The sequence below is a fragment of the Artemia franciscana genome, chromosome 14 (genome assembly GCF_032884065.1).
Source record: "Artemia franciscana chromosome 14, ASM3288406v1, whole genome shotgun sequence".
Lineage (NCBI taxonomy): Eukaryota > Metazoa > Arthropoda > Branchiopoda > Anostraca > Artemiidae > Artemia > Artemia franciscana.
The window spans coordinates 31,673,862-31,684,662 of NC_088876.1; the positions used below are offsets into that span (position 1 = coordinate 31,673,862).

The 10,801-nt window shown below is 34.7% G+C and overlaps 1 long non-coding RNA gene across 1 annotated transcript; it reads left to right on the forward strand.

The window, feature by feature from the left end:
• Positions 1–394: 394 nt before the first annotated feature.
• LOC136035580 (uncharacterized) lies at positions 395–10,590 on the forward strand. The gene is made up of 3 exons (XR_010619471.1): positions 395–495; positions 2,554–2,678; positions 10,151–10,590. It is a non-coding gene; the product is annotated as an uncharacterized LOC136035580 (long non-coding RNA).
• The last annotated feature ends 211 nt before the right edge of the window (positions 10,591–10,801 follow it).

The following is a 10,801-nucleotide window of genomic DNA, read 5'->3' on the forward strand; positions in this document are numbered from 1 at the left end:
TCTCAAATTTGGAAAACTGTTTTCCATGGGGGGGTGTATTTTCTGAGGGGAGGTATTATTTTACTTGGATATACTTTCATTGGGCGTATTTCCCAGGGGGGGAAGTAAATCCCAGCCGCCAGGGAATAGGCAACTCTTGCTTATAATACCTCATGTTTTCCGTATAATTTTTAAGTTCTTAAAATTCCCCCCTTTCAAATATTTGCCAACTCTTTGACAGAGCTCAGCGTGTGCGCTTTGTCATAGCTATGAAGTTGTTTATGCACGTAAAAGTAATTCTAAAGTATGATTAAGAACCACGTGAAAAATTAAATCGGCATAAAAGACCGAACCAAGACTCGCAAATAAAATGTCGGACTGACGATCTTAGTTAACTTGAAAAGTGAAACAAACGCGGCTTTGGTGCACTGTTACAATTTAATCACTCAGCAGCAATTAATTTTGAAGAAAAAATGGCGGGGTGGGGGCAGAAATTATCTCTTTAAATCACAAATAGTAAGTTGAATGTTTGTACTCTCTTGTATTTTAGAGTCTAGTATTTCTTGCCAGAGAGATGTGTTCAAGTTCATTTTTATAATATAATAAGTTACAAAATGTCCAGAGCCCACGCTCTTTAGAAATTGAACTTAGTTCTCCTGCTTGAAATGAAGGTAAAATTCTAGTTTATTGACTTTAGGTTATCTTGGAAATCGGTTAGGTTAGGGAAATGAAACTTTCAGGAATGGGTCTAAAGTATGTGTTCCTGACCTTTAAAAATATGTGTGTCATAAAGTGAAATCTTGTAAAATAGATCTTCCTCTTGAATGAAGGGTAACTTTATAGCAAACAGTATAACTGGCTTTCATATAAAGTGAATATACCACCTGATGTCTTTTATATGCTCTTTATGAATATTATAATAGCTTCTATTGGAAATCCAGATTTAAGCACAGTTTAACCTAAATTAACCTTGTTATAAAGAATTTTAGCACAAAAAATGTAGCATTATTTTTTTTATGGAAAAGATGGTGCTGAGAACAAGTAGTAGGCTAATATTCTTCAAAAAATGAGCAATAAGTCATACTCTCATTGAAAATTTGTCATTTTCAAGAGCTCAAAAAGTGCTTAAACCTTAATTTCTGGTAGAAGCCATTATTACTTTTTAAAGAGCATAAAAAAAGGCATTGAGTGGTATATTCACTTTATATGAAAGCCAGATATAGCCTACTGTTTGCTATAAATTTACTGAATGAAGTAGGCTACAACAAAATTGTTTTCAGCCTCATGACTTTGCTCAATCCCAATTTATAAGGTTTTAAAGACGCGGAAATATATTTCCCTAATTTTGAAGAAGGAAAAAACATTGATTTGACTCAGAATTCTACTCAAATAACAGGAATTGCATTTTGCATTTTGAGAACTACTGGCAGAGAAAAACCTACTGGTAATTGAAAATTAAGATAAAATGTTGTTTTGTCAAAATTTCAATTGGTAAAGAATATGAAGAAGGAGTAGAGATGGGTACTTCAAAATACCTTCCTGGGATATACTTAAGACTGTAGACCCATCCCTGAAAGTTTCATTTTCCTAACCAAACCCCATTCCAAGCTAGCCAAATTTCAATAAGTTAGAATTTAACCAAAATGAACATTACACTATATTGAAAACACCTTTGGTAAAATTCTAGTTTAGTGACTTCTTGCTATCTTGGAAAGGGGTTAGGTTAGGAAAATTCAAGGGAACTTTCAGAGATGAGTCTACAGGCTAAAGTATGTCCTGGGACAGTATTTAGAAGTATCTACCTACATTCCTTCTCCCTATATAGGGCCCTGGAAGTTACCCACATGACAGGTCTATCTTGGAAAGGGGTTAGGTTAGGAAAATTAAAGGGAACTTTCAGCAATGGGTCTACAGGCTAAAGTATGTCCTGCAGCAGTATTTAGAAGTATCTACCTCCACTCCTTCTCCCTCTATAGAGCCCTGGAAGGCACCCTACATGACAGGTTTATACCTATTGAAATTTTGACAGAACAACATTTTACCTAAATTTTCAGTTACCAGTTGCTTTAATCTCTGCCTTTAGCTCTCAAAATGCAATTCCTGTTATTTGAGCAGACTTCTGAGCCATATCAGTGTTTTTTCGTAAAATTCTAGTTTAGCTGCTTTTTGTCATCCTGGAAAGGGTTTGGGCTAGGAGAACAAAAATTTCAGTTATCAATCCAGGGCCAAGAACATACTCCGGGAAGGTATTGTTATGCTTTCATGTTAATATTCCTCTTTCTTATAAGTCTTACAAATTTGCTTACTTGACTGATCTTGAGCAAAATATTTTCATAGTCTTCTCTGTTTGTTCTTTTTTTTAACTGCCTGTTATTGTCCTCATTTCTTTCTTCTCAACAATTATTTTCTTTTTTATTGTGATTAGCCAGAATAAGGAAGTTCTCCCAAGTTTTCAGATGCAAGATGGTCTTACATCTGCTTATATAGAACCAATGAGACCTTATGGAGTCCACCTACTTCAAGAGCGAGGTAATTCTCAATCCAATATTCAGCAATCAACAATTTTTATTCCAGGGTGATACAGTGGATTTACATCCTGAGCTGTTTTTGCGAGGTTGGCGACGCGTTTGGTCAGCCAGAGAAAATCAACATTATTTTTCACAACCAATGTGATGTCATGGGAAATACCCACAATAGAAGTAAGTCAATTTTTCTCTGTTTACTTACTTAAGAGAGTACTAGATTTTTTCTGAATTAAAATTTCCTCCCCTTGAGTATCTGCCCATATACATTACAGGTTTACACTTATGAATATACAAGTTTTATTTGCTGCTTGATGCGCTCCAGCAGCTATTTCTGTTTAACAGAGAAAGCTTGACAGAGATAGAAGCTCCTTTTTTGTATAGATTTTCAATTGAATTATAAATTTAGTTAAAAAGTTATCTGTACTTTATAACTAAGTATGTACTATTACTATTTGTACTATTACTTATTTGTGATAAGTATAAGTTGTTTGAACAAAATCATGTGTACTTGCTTGACCAATTTTTTGTTGTTGCATAATATCAATTGCTGAAGAAAATCTGCTTCTATATGCTCTTATTCCTAGAGGGTTAAAAGAGCAACTAAACTTATAAGTCATTAAAAATATTTTTTTTTTTTAATTTTGACTTAAAAATTTTAAGTCATTAAGTCAATTAAAAAAATGAAGTTAAGGAAACTGAAATTGTAGTGCACAATTTCAGAAGTAACAATACTTCGGTTTCATTAATTTCTTATTATTTATTATTAATTTATTATTAGATATTTTATTAATTAATAACATATCATTATTCATTAATTTATTTAATTAATTAAGAATTTGAATTAATATTATTATATTTTCTTTACAATAATATAACAGTATAATAATATTATAACATATATAATAATAGGATTATTTATTGTAATATTTTTAATCAATAGATTATTATTATATTATTATAATTTATTATTATTATATATTATTATAAGCTTTCATTAATTTATTAATTATTGTGTCACTTCTCTTTTTTGTAAAGTTTAGTAAATGGTTAGCTGTCTTTAGTTTTTGAAAGTTGAATCAATTTTACTGGATTTTGATCAGTTTATTTGCTTTTTATGGCACTTGGTATTAACCAAGTGACATATAGCAATCGCAAATTCTGTCGGTCTGTCTGTCGGTCCCGGTTTTGCTACTTTAGGCACTTCCAGGTAAGCTAGGACGATGAAATTTCGCAAGCGTATCAGGGACCGGACCAGATTAAATTAGAAATAGTCGTTTTCCCGATTTGACCATCTGGGGGGGGAGTGGGGGCCCGGTTAATTAGCAAAAAATAGAAAAAATGAAGTATTTTTAACTTATCAGCGGGTGATTGGATCTTAATGAAATTTGATGTTTGGAATGATATTGTGTCTCACAGCTCTTATTTTAAATCCCGACCTGATCTGACGACATTGGGGGGAGTTGGAGGGGGAAAACCTAAAGTCCCGGTTTTGCTACTTTAGGCACTTCCAGGTAAGCTAGGACGATGAAATTTGGCAAGCGTATCAGGGACCGGACCAGATTAAATTAGAAATAGTCGTTTTCCCGATTTGACCATCTGGGGGGGGGGAGTAGGGACCGGTTAATTCGGAAAAAATAGAAAAAATGAAGTATTTTTAACTTATGAGCGGGTGATTGGGTCTTAATGAAATTTGATGTTTGGAATGATATTGTGTCTCAGAGCTCTTATTTTAAATCCCGAATGGGTCTGATGACATTGGTGGGAGTTGGAGGGGGGAAAACTAAAATCTTGGAAAACACTTAGAGTAGAGGGATCGGGATGAAACTTGATGGGAAAAATAAGCGCAAGTCCCAGATACATGATTGACATAATCGGAACTGATTTGCTCTCTTTGGGGTAGTTGGGGGGGGGAGTAATTCTTAAAAATTAGAAAAATGAGGTATTTTCAACTTACGAACGGGTGATCGGATCTCAATGAAATTTGATGTTTAGAAGGATATCGTGTCTTAGAGCTCTTATTTTAAATCCCGACCGGATCTGGTGATGGGGACGGGGAGTTGGGAGGGGGAAACCTAAAACTTGGAAAACACTTAGAGTGGAGGGATCGGGATGAAACATGGTGGGAAAAATAAACACAAGTCCTAGATAGATGATTGACATAAACGGAACGGATCTGCTCTCTTTTGGGTAGTTGGGGGGGGGGGTATTTCTGAAAAAAAATGAGGTATTTTTAACTTACAAACGGGTGATCAGATCTCAATGAAATTTGATATTTAGAAGGATATCGTGGCTCAGAGTTCTTATTTTAAACCCGACCGGATCTGGTGACATTGGGGGGGGGGAGTTGGGAGGGAGAAACCTAAAAATTGGAAAACACTTAGAGTGGAGGGATCGGGATGAAACTTGGTGGGGAAAAAAACACGAGTCCTAGATACAAGATTGACATAACCAGAACGGATCCGCTCTCTTTGGGGTAGTTGGGGGGGGGGGGTTAATTCTGAAAAATTAGAAAAATGAGGTATTTTTAACTTACGAACGGGTGATTGGATCTCCATGAAACTTGATTTTTAGAAGGATATCGTGTCTCAAAAGCTCTTATTTTAAATCCTGACCGGATCTGGTGACATTGGGGGAAGTTTGGGGTGGGGAGACCTAAAATGATGGGAAACGCTTAGATTGGAGGGATTGGGATGAAACTTGGTTGGAAAAATAAGCAGAAGTCTTGCATACGTGATTTACATAATTGGAACGGATCCGCTCAATTGCGGGGGGGGGGGGAATTCTCAAAAATAAGAAAAATGACGTATTTTTAACTTACGAAGGAGTGATCGGATCTTCATGAAACTTCATATTTAGAAGGACCTCGTAATTCCGATATCTTATTTTAAATCTCAACCGGATTAAGCGTAATTGGGGGGGGGGGTAGTTGGGGGACCGGAAATCTTAGAAAATACTTAAAGCGGTGAGATCAGGATGAAACTGGATGGGAAGAATTGAAACCTATCTAAGATACGTGACTGACATAACTGGACCGGATCTGCTCTCTTTTGTGGAATTGGGGGGGGGGGGGTAATTTTGAAAATTGAGGTATTTGTAACTTACGAAAGGGTGACCAGATCTTAATGAAATTTGATATTTAGAAGGATCTTGTGCTTTAAAGTTCTAATTTCAAATTCCGACCAGATCCTGTGACATTCGGGGGAGTTGGAGGGGGGAACCGGAATTCTTGGAAAACATGAAAATTGGAGTATTTATATCTTACGAATAGATGATCGGATCGTAATGAAATTTGATTTTAGAAGGAATTCATGTCTCAGAGCTCTTATTTCAAATCCCGACCAGATCTTTTGACATTGTGGGGATTTGGAGGGGGAAATCTTGGAAAAACACTTGGAGTGTAGGAATCGGGATGAAGCTTGGTGGATAGAATAAACAAATGTCCTTGATACGTGATTGACAGAATCGTATTGGATTCATTCTCTTTGGGGGAGTTGGGGGGAGGGGTTCAGTGATTTGGCGAGTTCGGTGCTTCTGGACGTTCTAGGGCGATGAAAATTGGTAGGCGTGTCAGGGAGCTGCACAATTTGACTTGATAAAGTCGTTTTCCCAGATTCGACCATCTGGGGGGCAAAAGGGAGAGGAAAAATTAGAAAAAATTAGGTATTTATAACTTACGAGTGGGTGATCGGATCTTAATGAATTTTGATATTTAGAAGGACTTTGTGACTCAGAGCTCTTATTTTAAATCTTGACCGGCATTAAGCCTCTTATTTTCCTTTTTAAATCAATCTATTGATTCATAGAATTTTGTTAGAGCTCATACCATATGATCTCTTGGCTCTTAGCTCTTCTCGTTATAATCGAAATTTAATATGAATTTTGTCAATATTAGTGTCATCAGTATAAGGGTCCTGCTAAAGCCTAATAATTGTTATTGTCTTTACCTTTTGGTGCTTCGGATTCGTAGGAGGCGCCAGATTCTTACCTGGGGTAGTTTTGTCAATCAAGACCCCACCCGTCACTGCAAAAAAGGTGTAAATATCCCAAGTAAAATTTTTAGTTTTTTCTTCCTTTTTATGGCACTTGGTATTAACCAAGTGACATATAGCAGTCGCCAATTCTGTTGGTCTGTCTGTCGGTCCCGGTTTTGCTACTTTAGGACCTTCCAGGTAAGCTAGGACGATGAAATTTGGCAAGCGTATCAGGGACCGGACCAGATTAAATTAGAAATAGTCGTTTTCCCGATTTGACCATCTGGGGGGAGTGGGGGCCCGGTCAATTTGAAAAAAATAGAAAAAATGAAGTATTTTCAACTTATCAGTGGGTGACTGGATCTTAATGAAATTTGATGTTTGGAATGATATTGTGTCTCAGAGCTCTTATTTTAAATCCCGACCGGATCTGATGACATTGAGGGGAGTTGGAGGGGGAAAACCTAAAGGCCCGGTTTTTCTACTTTAGGCACTTCCAGGTAAGCTAGGACGATGAAATTTGGCAAGCGTATCAGGGACCGGACCAGATTAAATTAGAAATAGCCGTTTTCCCGATTTGACCATCTGGGGGGGGGGAGTGGGGGTCGGTTAATTCGGAAAAACAGAAAAAATGAAGTATTTTTAACTTATGAGCGGGTGATTGGATCTTAATGAAATTTGATGTTTGGAATGATATTGTGTCTTTTGTATTGTAACTTTTGATGACAAAGACTAAATTTGATGAAACTTATATATTTAAAATCAGCATAAAAATCTGATTCTTTTGATATATCTTTTGGCATCAAAATGCCGATTTTTTGACTTTCGTTTACTATTGAGCCGGGTCGCTCCTTAGTACAGTTCGTTATCACGAACTGTTTGATTGTAAATTAAATTCATTTTTATTTAGAATTGATAAAAGAAATTGTTCAGTTTGTGAATTTAGTGATGGAGAGACTTGGTATCATTTTTGGGGTGGTTCAAGACTTATGAAACTGACAACATTGAAATGCAAGTCAAATCACAAAAGTTTTTGCTTCTCCTTTGGTTCTCATATTAAAGTTCTCTAATATATTAAAAAAAATAATTTGTTTTAACATAAATCATTTTTTTTTACATACCAATAGCGGCAGAGTGAAATATTGGTTCTCATCTGTTACGCATCGAATTTGGAGGACAATAAACAGCCTTTTTCTTTGTGAGAAAGTTTGATTCCCATTTTGCATTTCGTATCAAATTTAGTAGAAAACTGAAAATTTTTAATTCTGTAGGATCGGAAAAAAAATTCTAGTTCATGAATGAACTAGTGAAAAAAGAAAAGGTTTTTCGCTGGTTCTGGAAATACCGGTTTTAATAAGTTCTAAGTTATAATAAGAACTGAACACAAATAGGGAAGAATAATAAAGGCATGTACAAACCATTAGCTGATTTTTACATGTTCAACAACTTCCACAGAATTTGCTCTAATTGTTGGGTCTCATTTATCATCTGTGGTAAATTATTCAAATGAGGAGAGAGAAACAGAAGAAAGGAAGAACACCAGTGCCACTGCAGACCTAGAAAAGTTTCAGTGCGTTTCGAGGATTATTTAGCTGCCTGAAACTTCAAAAGTGAAGAAAAATCATCTTGTTGTTTGTCGTAAAATAAGAATCACTAAATTTTTTTAGGGGTTTGAGGTGATAATGGGAAACTTGCAAAAATAAGTTTTTGCAAGTTTTATCTCGCAATAGTAAAATTTTTCGCAAAATTTTACTTTGCAATAAAAAATTTATTTATCTGGCATATTTTCAACTTATTTTTCAATCTTCAAAAAACCTACAAATGTAGATAATTTTGTTACTTTGTTATACTTTATAATAAAAATTGTTTTAGTAATAGCATCGACTTTTCTGATTCCCTGCTTTCTTTAGTTTGATTTACGGAAAAAGTAAGATGTATTATGTTTTTACTGTTTTCTGTTTATTTGGATTTGAAATTTGAAAGTAAATAATCCGCAGGGGGTCTGAGGTACATTTTTTCATGAAAAGGGGCGGTTGAAGAAGTAAGTTTGGGAAGGAACAACGCGACTTTTTAGTTAAAGAACAAACGCGACACAGATGGGCCTATTTTTGGGGAGAAATACCTCAATCATCTCCGATCAAGGTTAAGGCAAAAGGAAAAGACAACATTTAAAAAATAAGTATTTTGATGAAACTTGTATGATGTTGATTTTTTTTAGCTAGATGGCGTTGGTTATTGTTCTCATTTTCTCTTATCATTTCCTCTTTTGGTCACAGAGAGACGTCTGAACTATTTAGACCCTGAAAGGTCTAACTTAATAATTTGAGCCGTTTTTTAGATATTAATTTGTCACCCTTTTGACAATATTCATGATAAATGTTCGTTTTGATTTAGTTCAACGTCCGTCTAAATGTTCCTTGAAATCTTCAGCGTAATGCCCTCTGTTTATTATGTAGCAACAGTTGTAGTATGAGTAGTAAACATTTTTAAAATGAAATAATAAATATCCTTCTGTGATCTTTCTTTCGGGAAAAAATCACATTTTTGTTTATAAGAGTTTGAAACCTTTACAAGAGGGTTCTCTGATACCCTGGGTCTGATGGTGAGATTTTTATAAGGATCACTTGATGCTTTAGGGTTATTTCCCACCTTTTTCAAAATCAGGCAAATTTTTTGAGGTTCCAAGTAGGCATCCTTTCCATTTTTGTTGTGGTTGAAATTCTATGTGGTTGATTGAAATTGTATCTGTAGTTGCTAATCTATCTGGCTAAGGCTTGTAAGGCGTTTTTTTTTTCAGTTAAAACTACATTTTTAGTACAACAAAATAACACATTATAAGCATAAAAGCGAGGACATCTTTGAAGAACTAAAAACGAAGGATGGTCAAAACGAGCTTTTTTTAGGTTGAATTTTAGAACTGAGAAGTAATTCCTAACGAACTCTGTGGAATCGAGATAATTATTGACCCTGCTTTGCTAAAATTATTTTCTATTCTTTCACCGTCCAAACGCATGACTAACGACATTATTTTTTTTGCAGATCAAATGAACTCATGCTTTTACTTAATGGTTGTTTTTTGTTCTATTTTGAAAATGTGCTAATTAATATTTAGTGTCTCATAGATTAAGTTTTGTTCGTGTTAAATGTCTTGACGACGCAAAATTTTATTTTGCAATAAAAAATTTATTTATCTGGCATATTTTCAACTTATTTTTCAATCTTCAAAAAACCAATTCTTTAAGGAAATTTGGTGGATAGGTAGAGCTGAAGCTTAGATGTGTAAGGATAATGGAAATGTCGAATTACGTTGAAGGGTTAAAACCACAGGACTTCAGAAAAATAGCATGCCAAAAACTTGCATAGGAAAAAAATTGATTCCTTCGTTTGACAACACTCCAAATTCTGTCAAGGAAAAACAACGAATACAATAGGGTTTGAATCTTGATACTTGATACAATGACAGTTTTTTGAGCATAATAATAGGTTAATGAAAAAAATGCCTAAAAATCACTAGTGGCGGTTGTAGTCTTCCTTGCACCCGGGTCAGAATTATGATCTTAACCCCTTTATATTGCTCCTTTAAAGTAATGATCTGTTCTTTGTTTATTTATTCATTTTATCACTTCTTTACATGTCTTTTATCTCTAATCGATTAGCGTCCTTTTTCTTTTCTAGGCTAAGCAGTAACTGAGCAGTAAATTTCGCAGTAAAACTAACTGTATAAGCCTGTACACTGTTGCCGTCTTTTTGTGTGATAGCCTTAATTTTCACAGAGAAAGGCGTTGCAACAGACCAGGCTTCTTGTAATGTTAAAGTTAAAATAAAATCAAGGGCTTTCAACCTTAAATTCGTTTCATTCTCTGTAAAATTCTTGTTTGTGCCTTTTTTCTTCTTCTTTTTCACATTTTAAAAGAAATAAAGCCCTTAACATTTTTGAACTACTAATTTTATTTTTTGCTCATCCTTTGTTAAACGAATTTACTGCTCATCCCAGCTCTTCTGCTCTTCCTGAAGTCTACTCAACCAAGAAATTGCATCCTGAGTCAAGAAAATAAATTGAAAAATTTAAAATATACTGATTTTGCTGATTTAAAATATATAAGTTTCATCTTTTATGTATTTATTACTGTTTTAAAAAGTAGAGTTGTAACAAAGAGTCAAACTTTAGGGTAAAGAGCGGGGTGCTGAGGAGGGAACCACCCTTTTAATATACGGAATAATTTCTGTTCATTTTAAGTTTTAATGTCGCTCCTTACTTGCTGCTAAAAAAAACTTGTTTTTTTTTTTATTTGTAATTATTTATGGGACCCTGATTAAAAGGTTGAT